The sequence below is a fragment of the Somniosus microcephalus genome, chromosome 1, assembly GCF_052327205.1.
Source record: "Somniosus microcephalus isolate GS21.2 chromosome 1, FLI_Smic_1.0, whole genome shotgun sequence".
NCBI classification, from domain to species: domain Eukaryota; kingdom Metazoa; phylum Chordata; class Chondrichthyes; order Squaliformes; family Somniosidae; genus Somniosus; species Somniosus microcephalus.
In genome coordinates, this window is record NC_140987.1 from 431718220 (window position 1) to 431732042 (window position 13823).

The 13823-nt window shown below is 49.0% G+C and overlaps 1 protein-coding gene across 4 annotated transcripts in view; it reads left to right on the forward strand.

The window, feature by feature from the left end:
* Positions 1 to 13823, forward strand: part of LOC147125292 (uncharacterized) — a 534520-nt gene that overhangs the window by 105364 nt on the left and 415333 nt on the right. The window lies entirely within an intron of this gene.

A 13823-nucleotide genomic window follows, 5' to 3' on the forward strand; every position in this document is an offset into this window, starting at 1 on the left:
GTCATCGGTGCTGGCGCAGCGCTACCGGTCTACCGCCGATTCCAGGGCCCCAGGGAATTTTTAAACTGGCCATAACTCCGGCGCTAGGCCCTCCAGCGCCCCAAATGGGGCGCTAGGCCTACTGAATTTCTAGGCCATTAAGAGATATTCAAGGCAAAAGGAGATGGTAATGGGACAGGCACGGTTCGCCAAGGAAACAGTTCGTTTTGGATATCCCTTGCTGGTTGTAATCACTGATAAGCAATTCTTGGCCAAAGTAGCACAGGTGATTTAATGGTTAGTGTGGAAATGAAGTTCAAAAAAAATCAAGTGTCGTTATTTTTGACCTGTCTCCACCACACCTGTAAGTAAAGTATTTGGGGGGAAAATTGGCTCGCGGCGTTAACTTTGCTGGAGCGCTACTTTTAGCACCCCGAAAAAGTTAGCACCCGAAATTGAATGGTAGCGCCCCAAGCAGGAGGCGGGGCGCTATTGGAAGCGCTCCCCCTCCCTCTTGGGGCTCTCCAGTTCAGCAGCGCCGCGGTACTGCAGGCCTCTCTCCCCTTACTAAAGGGGAGGGCCTTGCACAGCGCGAACCAGGGCCCTGCTGGGCCACCAGGGAGCAGGGTGTCGGCAAAAGAGCCCGGCACTCTGACGGATCACAGCCGGTACCCCGGGGGGGAGGAGGGCAGAGGGGGCAGGTGCTGGCAGGCAAACCACAAAAAAAATGGCCGCCCGGCTCCTCCCCTTTAAATATCGCTGCCCCGGCTGCAAGTACTCCCCCCTGACCATGTCGGACATAGCGTCCGGCGGTACGTCGGGGGGGTGCGACCCAAGTTTTCGGCCAGGGCGCGAGCAGGGCGCTGCGCACGGTGATGACGTCATCGCCGGAGGCGCAGCGCTGCGGGGCGTTACCGACTATGCCGCCACTAACCTCCCGCTGACAGGAGGCGCAAAGCAACCAAATTTTGCCCCCCCTAAATTTTAAAGGATGTAACATGGACCTTCTTCAACCTCGCATGGACCCTCCTCACCCTCATGACGGATTATTATTAAAAGTGTACATTTTATCTTAAAGCATTAAAAATAATATGGCTAAGTTCAAAGAAGCAGTTATGAAAACAGTTACGTTTTATTAGTGAGATAATATTGAATGATTAATACTGAGTTTTGAGTGCAACATAACATTTGATAGTGACTTGAAACTTTTTTCGCCAAATCGTTCCTTTTCTGAAGGCAGTGACTTGGGTGAGGATAGGGCTGCACAACCCTCCAGTACCTCAAAGGTGGCAATTCACCGCATGAGGGATCATTCCTCTCCTCACCCACAGTTTCTGCAGGAGTCACTTGATTTTGATCAGGAGCAGGAATATGTCCACTGCATTAGTTTCCTCCTTCCCTAACCCTAGGCTGCTAAGCCTAATTGTGTCACTCTACCAAAACCCAGGCTGCGAGCAGCGAGCTCAGCAGTCTGATCCTGAGGCCTCCTTATTCTGTACCTCTCGGTACTGTCCAATGCAATGCAGTTACCCACTCGCCCATTAGGGGAGCTGTAGTTTTTTTCTTTATAAATCCCTAAAGATTTTTTTCTCTAAAAAAAATACAGGCTTTTGAGGAAAATATCTCCATGGAAATTAAATTGAGTTTTGGTTCAGTTAACGGAGCTAGAAGTTGTAATTAAAATCACTCGAACTTCAATGATGAATGTTCAGATAGGGCTTGGGAAATATTTTAATGTAGTTAATTCCAAATGATTGAATATCATTGATCTAATTTTTCTCTCATAGAACCAACACTACATTATGGATTTGATGCCCAGTGCAATATCTCTCAAAGCTTTCTCCGACACCCGGCCCCTCCCCACTCCCAGCCCCTGCACCCCTCCCCCCCCAGCTATCTCCTTTCTCGACTTCTTGATTATCTGCCCTGGTCTCCTGCTGCTCCCTGTTCTAGCATTTAATCTACAGAAAGACAGTACCTCCAAGTAGCTAGGTTATCTCATCATGCATTTGGCACAGCACCACTGCTACTTGAACTAAAGAATTCCTTTTTTCAGATTTCTGCAGTTTTCTATCTTCCCCTCATGCAGACGTTTGCCCTTTGTCGTGCAGTTCATTGGGTACCAGTGACTCGCCTGTTAGATCCGTGGTTCAGTGGATAAATAATTACACGGATGCTGTACATAAACAAATAACAGGTCTTTACTGGAGGAGGGCAATCTCTAGACTGGAGTACAGAGGCATGCGCACAGCTTATATACTGGTGTGGTTACTGCCGGTACTACAGTATACAGGAGCTGTAAAAAGTAGTTCTGACTTAAAGCACATACACTACAATTCCTCCCTTTTTAGATTAATAATACCCCCTTAATATTCAAATAACAATTACATTTTTACATGTACATTCAATAACAATAGTCCATTTATAGATTCAGTCTTTGGGGCGGCTTCCTGACCCTTTCGGGATAGCGCCTTACCGGAGGTTCTTGTTCTTGGTGCAGAGGCGATTCTGACCCCTTTTCATCGGGTAGTTCATCGGGTTCCACTGCTACTGGGTCTGAAGTAGATGCTACCGGTATGTCGGGTTCATCCCCAGGTACTCGAGACATGGGGTTGACGCCTTCCTGTGACGCTAAGATCTGATCGACGTGGCGTCTCACAATGTTCTCCCCGACATCCACTGTGTACATTATGGCTCCTGCCTTGTACATATTGTTCCGGGTTGCCACTTCTCTGTTCAATAGTCCCGGGCCAAGACTGGTTGCCCTACATTGAAGCTCCTTGTCGGCTTCTTGTTGATGTGCTGGAATTGTTTGTCCTCAACATTTCTTCGCACATTTGGTCTGAGCAAGTCCAGACGAGATCTCAACCTTCGGTTAAAGAACATCATGGCCGGGGTCTGGTTGGTAACTGCATGTGGCGCGTTTCGGTAGGCTAATAAGAAATTATCCATCTTATGCTGTAGTGGAATTTCCTTGTCGCACATGGCCTTTATCGCCTTCTTAAAGGTTTGTACGAACTTCTCAGCCAATCCATTGGTGGCTGGATGATACGGGGCGGATGTGTAATGCCTTACCCCATTCCTTTTCATGAATTTTTGGAACTCATCGGACACAAACTGTGGTCCATTATCAGAGCACATCTGCTCTGGCAACCCGTTTCTGGCAAATATGGTCCGTAGGACTGCAATCGTTTTCTCTGTAGTGGTTGAAGACATCTTTATCACCTCAGGCCACTTTGAATGAGCATCCACTGCTATTAAGAACATTGAGTCCATGAATGGACCAGCAAAATCAATGTGCACCCGTTGCCATGGAGAGGAGGGCCACTCCCATGGGTGTAGAGGGGCATGTGGTGGTGCATTTTGGACCTTCTGGCATCCTAAGCCGCTCTTAGTTAGGTCTTCGATTTGTTGATCGATTCCCGGCCACCACACATAAGCCCTAGCTAGGCTTTTCATTTTCACTCCCCCCAGATGACCTTCATGTAGCTCATTTAGCACTCTCTCCCTTAACTTGGGTGGAATCACCACTCTGGATCCACACATCACTGTCCCCTGGCATACTGACAGCTGTTCTCTTCTGGATGAGAATGCTGGCAACAGTGAGTCGCCATGTGTTGGCCATCCCCTCACCGTCAATTCATATACCCGTGACCGCGTCGGATCATTGCGGGTCTCCTTCTCTATATCCGCGTTTGTTACTGGCAATCGTTCAATTATCGACGAATAAAATATCTCGATAGGGTCCACTGCTGGTGCTTCCTCCACAGTAGGCAGTGGCAGGCACGATAGCCCATCAGCGTTCCCATGCTGTCTTGTGCCTTTATATTCTATTTCATATTGATTCGCCCCTAGAAACAGGGACCATCTTTGTAACCGCTGTGCAGTCATTACTGGCACGCCCTTCTTAGGATTAAAGATGGAGACAAGTGGTTGGTGGTCAGTCAGCAAGGTGAACTTCTGTCCATGCAGATAGTGGTTGAATTTTTTTACTCCCCATACTAGGCTGAGGGCCTCCCTGTCAATCTGGGCGTAGTTGCGCTCGGCTGAGGTTAGTGACCGAGACGCAAAGGCTACTGGCCTCTCCAAACCATCCGGGAATTTGTGTGACAGCACCGCTCCAATGCCGTAGGGTGATGCATCACATGCCAAACGAATTGGTAGTGCTGGGTTGAAATGGGCCAACACCTCTTTTGATGTGATCAATTCTTTACACTTCTGGAAAGCTCGTCTACGTTCGTCATCCCACTTCCATGTTGCCTGACCTGCTGAGTTTTTCCAGCATTTTCTGTTGTTATTTCCATGGTACCCCTGTTTGCAGTAGGGTGTTCAGCGGGTGTAATACCGTAGACAAATTTGGTAAGAACTTGTGGTAATAGTTTACCAGCCCGAGGAACGACCTCAGTTGTGACACATTTTCCGGTGCTGGAGCCTTGACTACTGCCTCGATCTTGTCAGGGGACTTATGTAACCCCTCTTCATCGATGACGTGGCCGCAATACGAGATCTGTTTCTGGAAAAACTCGCACTTGTGGCGATTAGCTCGTAGCCCATATTCCTTTAATCTGGCGAGCACCTTCTCCAAGTTAGCGAGGTGATCACCGTCATTTTCGCCCGTGACCAAGATGTCGTCCAAATAACACTGGGTCCCTGGAATCCCTTGCAGGACCTGATCCATCGCCCTTTGCCAGATAGCCGGAGCCGAGGCTACTCCAAACACCAGCTGGTTGTATTGATAGAGACCTTTATGGGTGTTGATCGTAAGGTAATGTTTCGAAGCTTCTTCTTCCTCCATTTGCAAGTACGCCTGGGCTAGATCAATTTTTGTGAAGCGTTTACCACCAGATAGCGAGGCGAAAATATCCTCAATTCGTGGAAGCGGATATTGCACCGTGTGAAGGACTGGGTTCACTGTCACCTTAAAATCCCCACAGATGCGGACCTTCTTTGGTTCCCCAGGCGTATTACTCAACGACCTCTTCATTACAGGAACGATGGGTGTAGCCCACTCGCTCCAGTCCACTTTGGACAGTACTCCTGAACGTTCCAACCCTTCCAGCTCTGCTTCAACCGCTGGTCTGATCACATAAGGCACTGGTGTGGCCTTCAGAAACTTTGGGCTTGCATTATCCTCTATTTTAATTGTTGCTGTTATTCCTTTTAGTGTTCCTAGTCCCTCCTGGAACTCTTCTTTTGCATCAGTTAGCATTTTTGACAGTCGTCCAGGTGTGACGTCGTCATCCTTTTTGGCCTCCACCTTCAGTGCCTGTATGGAATGCCAATCTAAATGTATCTTCCGGATCCATTCACGTCCTAGCAGTGGTGGTCCTCCATTTGGCAATACATATATATCCATTTTAGGTATTTCCTGACCTTTATATGTCACTTTCACCCTTATTTTCCCTTTGGGGTAGACTTTTTGCCCCATATACGTCTTCAAGACAATCTCTGTAGCTTTCAAGGGTATGTGTGAAAATAGCCGCTTGTAGTCTCTTTGATTTATGACTGTTAGAGCTGACCCTGTGTCCAATTCCATTTCCACTTGGACTCCGTCTATCTTGAGTGTAACCCAGATAGTCTGGCGATCCTCCATTTTGGTTACATTATGTAGTTTCCGACAACCCAGCTCCTTGCTTCCGGAGTCTGTGTCACTTTTCTGTTCGTCTGAACCACTGTCCATCACCTGATGTACCTTTTTGTACTTCTCCTGTGGAGATTTCTTACTGTTGGTTTTCTTCCCAGACCTGCAGACTCTTGCTGTGTGTCCTGCTTTCCCACACTGTCTGCACACTTGGTCCTTGAACCAACAATCTTTCTGGTCACGTGTTGTTCTGCCGCAGCGATAGCACTTCCCTGTTCCATAGGTCATTTCGTTGGTGCCATATTCTTGTGGTCTCCGTTGTATCTCTGCAGCGCCCCTTGCGGCTGCTTCGTGTGATACTGCCATATTTAAAGCTTTGTCCAGCGTAAGGTCCTTTTCTGATAGAAGCCGTTTCTGGGTTCCTTCACTTTGTAGCCCACACACAAACTTGTCCCGTAACGTGTCTGCTAGTACCGCTCCAAACTGGCAGTATTTCGATAGCTTGCGCAGTTCCGTTAGGTACTCAGCATTGCTTTCGTCTTTGTGTTGGTTCCTTTTATGGAACTTAAATCGTTCTGCTATCAGCAGCGGTGTGGGGTTTAAGTGGTCCTGTAGGATTTCTACTATGCTTTCAAAATTCTTGTTTACCGGCTTCTCTGGGGTTATTAGATTTTGCAGTAACCCATAAGTTTTTGCACCCATGGAATTTAACAGAACCAGTGCTTTATTAGCATCTGGCACTTCATTCGCCCTGCAGTACACCTCAATACGTTGCACATATGTCGCCCAATCTTCGACTTCATTGTCGAACGTAGAGATACTGCCACTCTTCGGCATCCTTGGTTGTGCGTTAACGATCACCAATGGCGCCTCCCGTGCTTCCCCTTCTTCTCCGCTGGCACAAAATGGCGTATCCCGCGCTTTCCTTCCTTCCCGCGCTCGCCCATCTTCTCCGCCGCGGCTTCGCAAAATGGCGTCTCCCGCGCTCTTCCTTCTTCTCCGCGGCTCAATGGCGCCTCCCGCGCTCTCCCTGCTTCTCCGCGGCTCAATGGCGTCTCCCGCGCTCTCCCTGCTTCTCCGCGGCTCAATGGCGTCTCCCCTTGCTTCGCCCCGCAGACCCTGATCAGCCCGTGATCCCTGGCTGTGCTCTGCGCGTTCTTCTCTTGATATTTGTCGACGCCGCTCAGTCTAGAACCCGGCTGTTTCTTACCCTCTCTCTCTCCGGTTTTGCAGTATTTTCCTCGACGACGCTCGGTGATCAACCCCCGGCTGCGCCCTGCTCTCTTCACCCTTTTTCTTACCCCGTCGACGCTGCCCGGCTCTCTCTCTCTGCCGTCGGTCGGCTCCAGCCGCCGCTGCTCGGGAAGGGTCTGCTCTGGACCTGTCGTCGGTCTCTTACTGCTCGTTGTGGCTGGGGAACCAAGCCCGGCTCTCCACAGCCTCCCCAGTGAAGTTGGATCTCTGCCTGACTGCTGGGCGGTTGCTCGCGGTCGACGCCCGTGTTCCTGGACTCGACTATATATTTTTTTGTTTTAATGTTGCAGGTAGATTCGCATCAACACTTGTCGCCACTGTTAGATCCGTGGTTCAGTGGATAAGAACATAAGAACATAAGAAATAGGAGCAGGAGTAGGCCAATCGGCCCCTCGAGCCTGCTCCGCCATTCAATAAGATCTTGGCTGATCTGATCCTAACCGCCAATCCACTATCGCAGAACCATAAGAACATAAGAAATAGGATTACACGGATGCTGTACATAAACAAATAACAGGTCTTTACTGGAGGAGGGCAATTTCTAGACTGGGGTACAGAGGCATGCGCACAGCTTATATACTGGTGTGGTTACTGCCGGTACTACAGTATACAGGAGCTGTAAAAAGTAGTTCTGACTTAAAGCACATACACTACATCGCCCAGCGGCCAGTCTTCGTGCACGCTGAGGCAGTGAGGGTCAGCGGGCTGGTTGACCATAGCAGGCATCGCAACCCGGCTCGGTCCTGACCACATCCCGTGTCCACACACATGTGCTGTCAGCTGGGTAACAATCAATAGTGGGGATGCCTCGGTTATTCTCCCTGCCATAACCCCAGGGTATTGAAGGGATTTTTAGCACCCTGCTACTGCCCTGACCTGAGATCAACTAACTCAGCATAGACTGGGGATTGTACCTGAAGCCTTGCTGGTTTTGATAAGCTCCGCGATTCACTGCTTTCTTTAATATATTTGTTCTCTGGGTGTGGGCGATGCTGGAAAGGTCAGAAGTTTTATTGCCCATCCCTACTTGCCTTAAGAAGGTGGCTGTGGGCCTTCTTCCTCCTTGAACCGCTGCAGTCCTTGCAGTCGAACTCCGAGGAAGTGTTACCCTGATGCTGGAAAAGCTAAGGTGAAGCATTCCGGTGATTCCTTGAGCTCAAAAGGCCTCAGGCCACACTTCTGGCATCTGGCCCCTTCAACTCAATACAGCGAGCCTGCTCTTTGATGGCCCGGCATGCAGGTATGTAGATGGGAGTTGCTAGCTTCTGGAGATCACCCAGCGTCCCTCCAGTGAAATGCTCTACCGTTCGTTGTTAATTATTCCAGTTGCCTGGCCGTTTTTATTTCTGAATACGGGACCACACATCGCTTCGTTCGTGAAGTTTGTGGTCATTATATCAACCCAGCAATGTGTTGGTAACTTGGAATACACTCTGGAGTTTTCTGTTCTTTATAATAAAAATGCAGGCGATTTTTAAAAAAAAATTTTCATTAGCTTCAGTGTTCATTTTTTTCGCAGCAGAAGGCAGATGAATGGTCGATTCCTGCTGGTCGAAAATGTTATTTGGTTCGAGGTGATGCTGGGATTGATGGGAGTGTCATAGCCTCTCTCTTCTTTAAAAGGCCAGTAGCTCCCTTTTGTTCTCAGATCAGCTCTAACCTATACAGTACAATCCTAAATCAAGTGGGTTTGTTTTCTGGGCTCGTAAGTAACGTAGGAGGAACAGCTGGTTAGAAATGACCAGTTTAGTGGCTGTGAAAACAGCCCCCTTTGAAGGGGTGTAGGGTTCCGCCCGCGCCCCCCCGCAAACAGTTGCAGTTCTAATAATACTGTGGTAACTTTCCCACGGCAGTCCGTTTAGATACATTGTCCTTCGTTCTCTAGCGCAGCATCAGAACAAAGGCGGCGATTGTACAGTCCTCTGAAAAGCTTTTTACTAATAGTCCAACCACCTTTTAATTTTGCTTAAATAAAAACAGAAAATGCTGGAAACACTCAGCAGGTCAGGTAGCATCTATGGAGAGAGAGACCGAGTTAAGGGGATTGGCGGGGCGGGTGAGCGCGGGGGGAACCCGGCAAGGCCGGGGACGTGGAAGCTCTGCCGATCTTAACGGCAGGGCCGCATTTAAATAACCTGCTGCAGACTCCGGCCTGTCGGCCGGCCAGATCAACATCCTGGCCGGCGGGTGGGAGCGTAAGGGAGCGGCAGGAGGACACAGTCGGGGGCCTGTGGGGATGGTCCCCGGCAGTTAATGGGAGGTTTGGGCATAATCGAGGGGCGGGGTGGTGGGGGTGGGTAGGTCTGGCTGTGATCAGGAGGGGGTCTGGCCGCGATCGGGAGGGGGTCTGGCCGCGATCGGGAGGGGGTCTGTCCGTGATCGGGAGGGGAGTCTGGCCGCGATCGGGAGGGGGTCTGGCCGCGATCGGGAGGGGGTCTGGCCGCGATCGGGAGGGGGTCTGTCCGTGATCGGGAGGGAGTCTGGCCGTGATCAGGAGGGGGTCTGGCCGCGATCAGGAGGGGGTCTGGCCGCGATCGGGAGGGGGTCTGGCCGTGATCGGGAGGGGAGTCTGGCCGCGATCGGGAGGGGGTCTGGCCGTGATCGGGTGGGGGGTCTGGCTGTGATTGGAAGGGGGGTCTGGCCGCGATCGGGAGGGGAGTCTGGCCGTGATCGGGAGGGGGTCTGGTCGTGATCGGGAGGGGGTCTGGCCTCGGTTGGTAGGGGATTCTGGCCGCGATCGGAAGGGGGTCTGGCCGCGATCGGGAGGGGCTCTGGCTGCGATCGGGAGGGGCTCTGGCCGTGATCGGGAGGGGCTCTGGCCGTGATCGGGAGGGGCTCTGGCCGTGATCGGGAGGGGTCTGGCCGTGATCGGGAGGGGGGTCTGGCCGTGATCGGGAGGGGCTCTGGCCGTGACCGGGAGGGGAGTCTGGCCGTGATTGGGAGGGGATCCTGGCCGTGATTGGGAGGGGGTCTGACCGTGATCGAGAGGGGTCTGGCCGTGATCGGGAGGGGGGTCTGGCCATGGGGGTCTGACCGTGATTGGGAGAGGGTCTGACCGTGATCGGGAGGGGGGTCTGGCCGTGATTGGGAGGGGATTCTGGCCGTGATTGGGAGGGGATTCTGGCCGTGATTGGGAGGGGGTCTGACCGTGATCAAGAGGGGTCTGGCCGTGATCGGGAGGGGGGTCTGGCCGTGGGGGTCTGACCGTGATTGGGAGAGGGTCTGACCGTGATCGGGAGGGGGGTCTGGCTGCCAGTGCAAGGGAGGCCTAAGGCTTCCTTTCTTTTTAGACTTCAATTCTGAGGCTTTGACCACTTCAACTCATCATAGACCTTTTGAAATGCAACTCCTGATTGGTTGAACCCCATTTGAGTTGCTCTCAATGGGGAAAACAATTGGGGGCGGGGGCTGGAAAATGAGTTGGTGAATGAAGCTTTCAAGGAATAAAGCTTTGATCTCAAACAAGAGTACATGGGGGCCCTCAGGGGCATCTCAAAACCTGATATAGCTCGTCCTTACATGTAGTGTGTAATATAGCCTTTGCTTTTAAACCACTCCCTGAAGTAGAAATATTTTCTCAAAATATCATGATAATGTAGCTGAAGGTAGAAATGTAGTGAAAGTAAATATAGATCGCAACAATATTTTCAACAGGACGTTCGATGTTTGGCGCCTTCCTGCCTGTGCAAAAGGTAACCTGTCCTGTCAAATAGCTGTATCAATAGATTCTGCCTTTAAAAATGATTTACTGTTGTCCCATGTTCTCAATTTAATTCTTGAACCCTCTCCCCATCTCTCTTGGAGGTGATTGATGCTGGGGGACACTTCATGTGCGTGGGCAGACCCATGGTACCTTGCCCAAGTGTCCATTCTGTTTGTGCGTGCTTAGACAGCGAGTGCCCATTGGCTTATTTCATCACGTGGGAGGAGGGGGGGAAAACCACATCCGCGGCTGATCCTGCCCTCGGCCCCGTGTCAACACACAATTCATTTTCCGTTGAATCAAAAAAGCATTAAAAAAAACAAAGGTTTCATTTCTCAGCAACCAAAAACAAATAAGAATGCGTCCAGCCACAATAGGTTATCGTTCACCTAATGTGAAAATCACAAATGCCGCAAAGGACCTTCAGATTTTCACAGATTGAGAATGAATAGGAGTAGCAAACAGAGAGAAGCACATTCTTGTCAGCCTAACTATTAGGCCACTTTTCTCTATTTAGTTGTGTGTGTTTCTCTCTCCCCTGCACACCTCCCTCCCCCCAAGGTTTTTAACAACCAGTGATTAACCTGACCAAATCCACCCTTCAACTAAGGATGAGGGTAAATGGGTTCCTAAGAAAGGCTTGAAGCAAAGTCAGAAAGCAGAAACTGCATCTTTGGGTATACATACCCTACAGCTCTACATTCCTTATGTTATTGAAATTCTAGAAGTAGAATTTGAAGTGAAAAGATCACTAGCTTCAGGGAATGCTTCACTGCTGGGTGTCACAATACCCCAAAAAACAAGTTTAGCATTGAACCTGGAAGGTCTCATGACACCATAAGCATTAACTGGCTTTTTTAAATTCTCCACATCAGGTAATGCTGCAGGTTCCTCATTATCCAACCGTCCCCCCACCCCCCACAATATTGCTGCCCTGCTACCGGTGCAGACACCTGCCCACTTTATTTAAATTTCCCGACCCCCGTAAATTGCAACAGGATCTGCCGCAAAAAATAATGTGGCACAGATGGAGTAGCAACGGCTCCATGCCACCAGCGGAGCCTCACAAAATTGGCACCTAAATGTCCATGGGGCACGTGGATCAGAAGGAACTTATCGACGATAAAGTGAGCTCTGGCTAATATTTTCCAAGAGTTCCACAAGTACAGGAGTTATACCTTAGCACTGGGGAGTTGTTCGTGTCGTCCCAATCAATTTGTATGTTTTAAAAGTTTTGAATCTGTCACACTTCGGTTATCACACTTCAGACATCTGAAAAAGAATTAAGAACGGCAATCGTTTCATGCTGGTTTTTTCTGACCTGGATCCAGGTATTTATAAGCAATTGCCACTGTGCAAATACCCCTCGCCATCAGCAACTAATCTCTAAATGACCTCAGGATCGGCCTTTTTACAGCAATTATACACTGCCTCTAAAGTGACTGGCTAGGTTAGACCTTAGCAGCAGAATAATACATTGTGCGTTATGTGGTATACTGCGTTTGTCATTACGAAATAACGTATCATCTGATTTATTGTGAGGAATGCCAAGGGCGGTCTGTTAGAATTTGAAAAGTGAGCGAGAAAACCAGGCAGTTAAAAAGCAGTTAGTTTGACATCTGTGGTTGAAGGGTATTTTTTTCAAGATGCTATGAATATTGATGTAAAGAAAATTGTGGTCATAAGGCAAATTCAACGTGGCTTTAAACCAATGGGTCGTGAACACAAATTTACTGTACACTTTGACAAGGAGGCTAAGTATAGGAGGGATATCCAGTGAATCAATAACAACAACAACTTGAATTTATAAAGCGCCTTTAACATAGTGAAACGTCCCAAGGTGCTTCACAGGAGCGTTATCAAACAAATTTGACACTGAGCCACGTAAGGAGATATTGGGACAGAGGACCAAAAGCTGGGTCTAAGAAGTAAGTTGTAAGGAGCATCTTAAAGGAGGAGCGAGAGGCAGAGAGGTTTAGAAAGTGAATTCCAGAGTTTAAGGCCTAGGCAGCTGAAGGCACGGCTGCCAATGGTGGAGCGATTAAATCGAGGATGCGCAAGAGGCCAGAATTGGAGTAATGCAGAGATCGCGGAGGGTTGTAGGGCTGGAGAAGATTCTTCTTCTTCTTAGGCAGTCCCTCGGAGCCGAGGATGACTTGCTTCCACATTAAAAATGAGTTCTCAGGTGACGGATGAGTCCAATGTGGGACCTACAGTCTCTGTCACAGGTGGGGCAGACGGTGGTTGAAGGGGTGGTGGGTGGGGTGCTTGGGTTGACGTGCGCTCCTTGCGCTGCCTGCGCTTGGCTTCTGCTTGCTACCGGCGAAGAGACTCGAGGTGTTCAGCGCCTTCCCGGATGCTTCTCCTCCACTTTGTGCGGTCTTGGGCCAGGGATTCCCAGGTGTTGACTGGGATGTTACACTTTTTCAAGGAGGCTTTGAGGAAGCGTTTCCTCTGCCCACCTGGGGCTTTCTTGCCGTGCCGGAGCTCCGAGTAGAGTGCTTGTTTTGGGAGTCTGGGAGATTATCAAATCAAATCAAACCAAATCAAATCAACTTTTATTGTCATCGTTAGTGCACAAGTGCAGTACAACAAAATGTAGGCTTGCGGCTCCCGAGAGTGTACATTTAGATTAAGACATTTAAACATTCAACATACATTTGGCTTGTAATACATTAACATAAACATAAACAGAGATAGGGAGGGACAATTTGAAAACGAGGATGAGAATTTTTAAATTGGGATTAAATGTACTTGTATTTTCATAAAGCATTTGCTAAGGTTCTACATTTGAGGTTTTTAAAGAAGATGGTAAATTGACAAGATTGACTGAGCGATAGAAAGCAAAAGCAGGGAAGACTATCTGGGGGCCGGTGTCCAGTGCAGTTCCACAGGCGTCTGTTTTGGGTCCTCTTTTATTTATACTGTTCATAAGTGAAAAGAAATGGATACTACTAGTAATGTTACAAAAAGTTACAGTTTTAATACAAAAAGGAAGATTGAGAGGTGACAAGATTCAAGTCTTTAAAACGATGAAAGAAATGGATGAGGTGGATACAAGTAGGTTATTTAACTTCAGTTGTGATCATGTGATTAGATGATGTAGATAATCAAGGCCACTGGGAAAATGGACGGAATACGATTCCAAAACACTGGTAAAAATCCCATGTAACAAAAAACCATTTGACTTGCTCAGTCATCACGAATTAGTTGCCCTAATTTTAAGTAGGGGGGAATCACATAATGCAATCTGTAAAACAACAGAAAAATCTTGGAATCCCGCACAACAAAAATGAAATTTGACTT